At 42.4% G+C, this 6429-nt stretch overlaps 1 pseudogene; it reads right to left on the bottom strand.

Moving 5' to 3' along the window:
* Positions 1–424: 424 nt before the first annotated feature.
* On the bottom strand, positions 425–5162 carry LOC147331944 (G2/M phase-specific E3 ubiquitin-protein ligase-like; annotated as a pseudogene).
* Between the last annotated feature and the right edge of the window lie 1267 nt (positions 5163–6429).

The following is a 6429-nucleotide window of genomic DNA, read 5'->3' as shown; positions in this document are numbered from 1 at the left end:
TTTCCAAATGCCTTCGATGCTTATTCCCTTCCGATGCTGCACCCTTTACCCACCCCTGTTGCTTGTCATGTGTTTCTTTGGTGTATTAAGAGTTTTTCATGTGCTATGTGCAGAGGTGTTTTTTTTTCTCCTTATCTTTCCTCGTGTGGTGCATTTTCCATTGTTATACCTCTCTGACCTGTCTTGCCCATGTGATGTTTTGCGTAATGTATGTATGGTCGGAAGGGTAAGATGGCGCTGGCACGGCTGGCAGCCTTAACTCAATTTCCCTCGGGATGAATAAAGTATTATCAATCAATCAATAGGATAAAATGACAGCTCTGTTGTCAATCAAACAGAAACTGAGACAGGCAGAAGAATAAACAGACAGAAAGACAACCATATCAAAGACAGATGCACATGCACATGAAAAGACTAAAGTGAGACAAAGATTATATGTTCATACTCAACAGTGTAAATAAACTTCTGAAGTGCTGTTAAACAATTGGATTTTAATCCTGAAGAACAATCACTTCTTGTCAAATTGATGTCTTAAAACATCAATTTGACTGACGCAGCTAAATTTGGAAATATTAAAACCTTAAAAAGTTAATATTCAATGCTCACTTTGAATCAGCAGAGAGACCAATACAAAAGATAAAACCACAAACTCATACAGCATAATGTGTTCACACCCTGCCAAAGACGTAAGTGTTACCTAAGGCAAAATCAAACATCTCCTTGAACAACTGGTATGAAACATGCAGTGGCAGCCTAATGCAGTTAACACACGTGTTGGCAAGAGGGAAAATTGGTGTAGAAGAGAAGTCGTCATCTCCTCTATGAATGAACTCAATCAAGGGTGCTGGGGAAAAGCCAATAGGTGGCACCGCAGTTGCTCCAGTTGCAAAGGCCAATAGCTTCTCTAACTTGGAATGTCCTTCTTCTTCTGCATAAAACAGAGAAGGAAATAAATGTTATAAGGTAACTTCATATTAGATTATTTTGCCAGAATAATTTGTCAGTGAGTATTAATCTAAAGCAAGAATCTTTGAAAGACTGTTATTGTAATGACTATAGAACACGCTTTTCATCCTTCAACAGCTTCAAAAACTATGTAAAAATGTTACTACAACCAAGAGGGTAATTAAGAAGCAGCAGAAGCTGTGGTGTTATTGTTATACAAGTATGTTATTTAAAGTAAAGTTTTCAGAAATGCAGAACTATAAATCGCTATATCTGTTTATTGTACACTAAAGTGCCAATTACCTTCTGTAGCTTGAAGATAGTCCCTCCAGAATGTAACAACCATCTCCTCAGCAGCTCTTCTGTTGCTTCCTTCTGGAGATAGATGAATGTTGAAAATGATGAATGTTAATAGATGAATGTTAATAATTATGCAATTTCAGGTTTCTAAGTTAACTGCATATAATCAATTTGGCAATTTGAATTGTATTAGGTTATTAAACTGGCCATTTTGATTAATAGGTAAGATTTCTATCACTATTTTAATTAATCTGAAAAACACAGAATACCCAAATACCTTTGAATAGGACCCTGTGGATGACCTGAAATATGACAATGTCATGTACCAGCAGATCCCTGTCTCTTACTCTATGTTCACACTGCACCGGAGAAGACAAACGAGAAAGCATGGTGGGGGAAACTGGAGACAGCGAGTCAATGGACAGAAACTGAGGTTTTGGACTTGATTAGCGTATGGGGAGACAATTCTTCTTCAACTTGGAACTCTTCGACTTTTTCAAAGAGTACCGAATCAGCTATGTCTTCCAGGGTGGATTTGCTGAATTTCCAACTAGAAAAGAAAATACTGTTGGTGACAGAAAGTTAGGTGGTGGACCACCATGTACCAAGCTCACTGCAATGGCTCTGCCAGAGATGTAGTACCAGTACCCTCAGAGAGCTGCAAAGCAACAGAATAAAGGGAAAAGCAAAACTGTCAGTAATGTTGCCTGTAAAAATAAATATCAGTTAAAAAGTTTACACTATTACTGTAGCTTGCCTCCACCAGTGTGTGAATGTGAGAGTGAATGAATAGTGGTATCGTAAAGCGCTTTGGGTGCCTTGAAAAGCGCTATATAAATCCAATCCATTATTATTATTATTATTATTAATATTAGAAAAATAGGTAATTACCAGTACTGTCAAGAGCCAAGTTCTTGCAGTTTTCTTTCCCCTCAAACATGGCTGACCTGGCAATGGTGTCCATTGATAGTCTTCCCTCCTTGGCCCGCCTAAATCAACCCCTTCCTCATTTTTCCCCATATCATCTGAGATTTTCACACTGATCATCAAGTTGGGATCATAAGATATCCTTTGAAAACCACGCAAGGCTCCCTCCCACACAGCAGAGCGGGGAAAAAAGCGTCTGGACTTCTTTAAGTTGCTTAAAGATGTTTTCACCTCTCATCCGACAAGCTTCTTCAGTTCTAAGGGTCAAATGGTGGAGAGTCCCAGATTTAAACCCAGTGGGAGTATCCCCCCAAACCCTGGCTGATTGTGACCCACACTTGTTTTCACACCTTGCCTCATGTGAGTAGGTAGAGGATCATCAGGGTGTCCTTTTGTCCCTCTTTGGGGACTCTCCAAGCTCGCAATTATAGCTTGATTTAAATTGTCCTCATCTGAAGAATCGCCAGAAAAAGATACCATGAGAGTTAATTATGAAGTGATTATTTCAGAAAAAGTGCGGCAGAGGGTAAAGATCAATTTACCTCGAGATGTTTTGTACGGTAGAATGGGGGAAAAGAGCCTTCGCGGCAGATACACCAGGCCTACACATTTTCTCCAGGCAAGGCGCTGTACCACAGCCTCAAGTTCGCCTCCGTAAAGGGCAGAGCGAGGGGACAGAGGTTCGGGAGCGTCTTAGCTCTGCAGGAACTTTTTGACCTCCTCGTTTGATTTTTCATTTTGGTCTATTCGTGCTCCCTCATCACGACCGTGTGGACGCAGTAAGCATTTCTCCCGGAGCTCACATTGGTAGTAGTGATGGGAATTCCAGCTCTTTTTTAGAGAGCCATCTCTTTCGGCTCAACTCAATAAAAAGAGCCGGCTCTTTCGGCTCCCAACCAGCTCTTCAGGTTGTTTTGTTGCTTTAATTAATTTATTATCAACAACAATATAAAATTATGCACAAAAGGAATTACTAATGTTAAAAAAAAAAACGTGTTTTTATTTATAAATGTTTATATATACGGTGGCCCCTAGAGACAAAGCAGAGAGAGAAAGAGAGCCACAAGCCACAACACAATAAAATATAAATTAAAATATGCAAAAATAAAAGAAGATGCACTTTCTCTTTCACATAAGCCTGGGATGATTTTTTGGAGAGTGTTTTCCTGCCTGGAATTGCACACATAGGATTCACAGCATGTGTAAACTTTCTGAATTCTTTCTCATCTGCAACTACAAATAATTGTGGATGATTACTATACCTTTCTAATGTGACGATGTTGTCTCTTGTTGTTGTCCCTGGCTCTCTTTCTCTCTCTTTCCCTCCCGCTCTGTTCCTGTGCTACTGTGAGTTTACTACTGGCCGGAGTCAGAGGGCAGATCTCCTTGGACCTGTGGCACTTAGGACACCTGTGATAAAAGCATCCCAGAAACTCCCAGACCCACCTCTCTCCCTCTCTCTCCGAGTAACCGTCTACAAAGTATGGGCCTATTTTTTTTCTCTCTTTCCGCCTTTAACGTGTATGGAATAGGGATTTTAGCTTCCCACTCCAACCACTGAATGGACGCGTGTGAGTAAGCTTTGGACAGACGCCAGTAGTTTTCGGGGGAGGGGATGGCCATAGTGTTTTTGGGAAACACAGAAGTTATAGTGACGGGTCACAACCTCGTTTTGATTTTGTACCCGAGATCCTCAGTGCTGATGCTCCGCAGGCTGCTCCTCCTTCTCCTGCCACCCCTGCCGGTAATGATGCTGCACTTATCTTTGAATCGTTTACACTTTTTTAAATTTATTTATAGGGCTGATTCATACGTTCAACGAGGCAGAGAGCTTTATTAATACAACATCAGATTGTGACATATCCAGTTTTATGTAAATTATCTTAAAAATGTAATTGAACAAATTTTTTTAAATTTATAGGATCGGTTCATCCCGGTCAATTACCTCCGAGTCTCCTGACGTGCAGCCCGCAAGGTTTGGGTGTAATAGGAGGGAGAGCTAGGGATGCTTCAACTCCCTCTGTTGGGTACCATAAGCGTGAAAGAAAAAAAACAGAGAATGTATTCTTTTTTTAAGCGCGAATTGATCAAACCTTTCTACAACACGTTATACCACTCCAGATCGGGAGGGGCAATATAGCATGGATCGGTTGAATGACTACGTCATATCCTGTGTATTTAAAAAAAGAAAAAACTCAATTCGATTTACCTTCCTCCTCCTCTGCCGGATTGTCTATAGTGGTGACCCAGCTAGATATATTCCTGATTCCCTTTGTCAAGAAATAAAAAAGAAAAAGAAAAAGAAAAGAAAAACACAACAAAAAGCGACAATGTAGTACACGATAATACCGCTCAAGGTCGGAAGGAGCGCTAGAGCCAGGATCGGATGAATTACATGTCATATCCTTGTATTTAAAAAATGAAGGACCCTAAGAGCCTTCATCAGGAACTCAGTGGAGATGTGGTGGACAATACTAGAGGCCAACTTCAAGCCCATAGCACAAGTCACCATCAGGTGCGGGATCTACCAAGGAGATTCTCTGCCCCCACTACTGTTCTGCATAGGCCTAGACCCCCTCAATGAGATCATTGACAAGACTGGCTACAGATACCGACTACGGAGATCTCTGTCCATAACAGTGCAGTCCTAGGAACAGCTAAGATACTGCGCAGGACCCTCAAGCTCCCAGGCTGCTAGACCCCCTGCAGGGCAATTTACACACATATATATATTGTATATATACAATTTCCAGATGGAAAAGGGAATAGTGAAGGGCAGCAGCAATGGTGTCTGATGGGACCTATTGGGTCGGTAGACATACTGCAGGGGATCCAGAGTGTCTGGAATGTTAGTGTCTGGAATAGGCCAGTACCACTCTGTAGCACCTGACAGTACTGTGTGACGCGGTCCAGCAGATCCAGAAGCGTGTGCTCATGATGACTCCTCCGACTACAACGGTGCACTTGGATAGGCCAAACCGGTCCCCCATTGTTATGCCAAAGGTTGTAAAGGTATTGCTGTACAATGGAGACCGAACACTGGAGACTCTTGCAATACTAGATGATGGCTCAGAATGAAGCATCATTTTACCACAAGCTGTTCAACGCTTGAACCCCTCAGTCTGAGACACTTACCGTGCAGACTGTCCACCAAGAGGTAGTGTAGCTTCGCAGTGCCTCAGTTTCCTTCCAAGTATCCTCCCCCGACAAATCTGGGGAGAAGTATCATATACACAAGGCATTCACCGCTGATGCTCTTGGTCTCTCAGAACATTCGCATCCAGTGAAGATTCTCCAGCGTCACTATAAACTACCTCTGCCTTTGGTAGACCATGTTCAACCTCTGCTGCTTATCGGCGCTGACATGCCTCATCTCCTGACACCCACAGAACCAGTTCATTTGGGTCCAACAGGGGGACCCATTGCTGTCTATACCAAGCTTGGTTGGTTGCTCCAAGGTCCTACCAGCATTGACCAGACCCCTGCATCCGAGCAGCAGTGCCTGTTCACAACAACAGTGCCAACCTGCGAGCCTTTCAGAAATGTTGAGCATCTTTGGCAGATTGATATGCTGCCTTATGTGAGCGAGAAGCAGGTAACTCAATCGACGCAAGATCAGCAAGCTCTAAAACCTACTCCAACACCAACCATCTGGGTCACTGTTGATGGGATACAGAGGTATGCCACACCACTGCTTTGTTGCGCCAACTCCACCACGCTTCAAATACAGACATCGACACACTGAGGAATGTCTACAAAACACTCACCTGTCAGTACGATTGTCTAGGTTATACAGTATAGTGCCATTCACCACACAAGCCAAGATTCTGTTACAGGATCTTTGGAAGGAACAGCTCGGCTGGGATGACCCAATCCAGCCACCCAGCCTTCGTGACAGATGGCTTGCCTGGGAACAGGAGATTCCTGATCTTATCCAGATGGAAATCCCTAGATGTTATGCACCAGTGTCTGCTGATTCATCTGCTTCAAGCAGAGATCAAAAGAAGTCTATGTTGCCTTTTTACTGGCTAGATCAGAAACAAAGAAACACATGAGGAGGAAACAGCAGGAGCTGTGTGAGGCTACTAAAGGCAGGGCTATAACATTTTTCTGTCATCATTTTATTATAGATAAAGTGCTGGAGTTGTTAGGTGTGGATAATTAAATTATAGTTTATTGCAATAGCAAGTTGTGCCTTGTTCTCAGATAGACAGCAAGTGGAGAGTGATATATGAAATGATGGGATGGAAGGAAGAA

This window comes from Aulonocara sp. 'chitande type north' Nkhata Bay, linkage group LG4, assembly GCF_057382095.1.
Source record: "Aulonocara sp. 'chitande type north' Nkhata Bay isolate Kocher_YH1m ecotype deep benthic linkage group LG4, A_spYH_male_GT1.1, whole genome shotgun sequence".
Lineage (NCBI taxonomy): Eukaryota > Metazoa > Chordata > Actinopteri > Cichliformes > Cichlidae > Aulonocara > Aulonocara sp. 'chitande type north' Nkhata Bay.
This window is presented reverse-complemented; position numbering and strand designations above follow the sequence as displayed.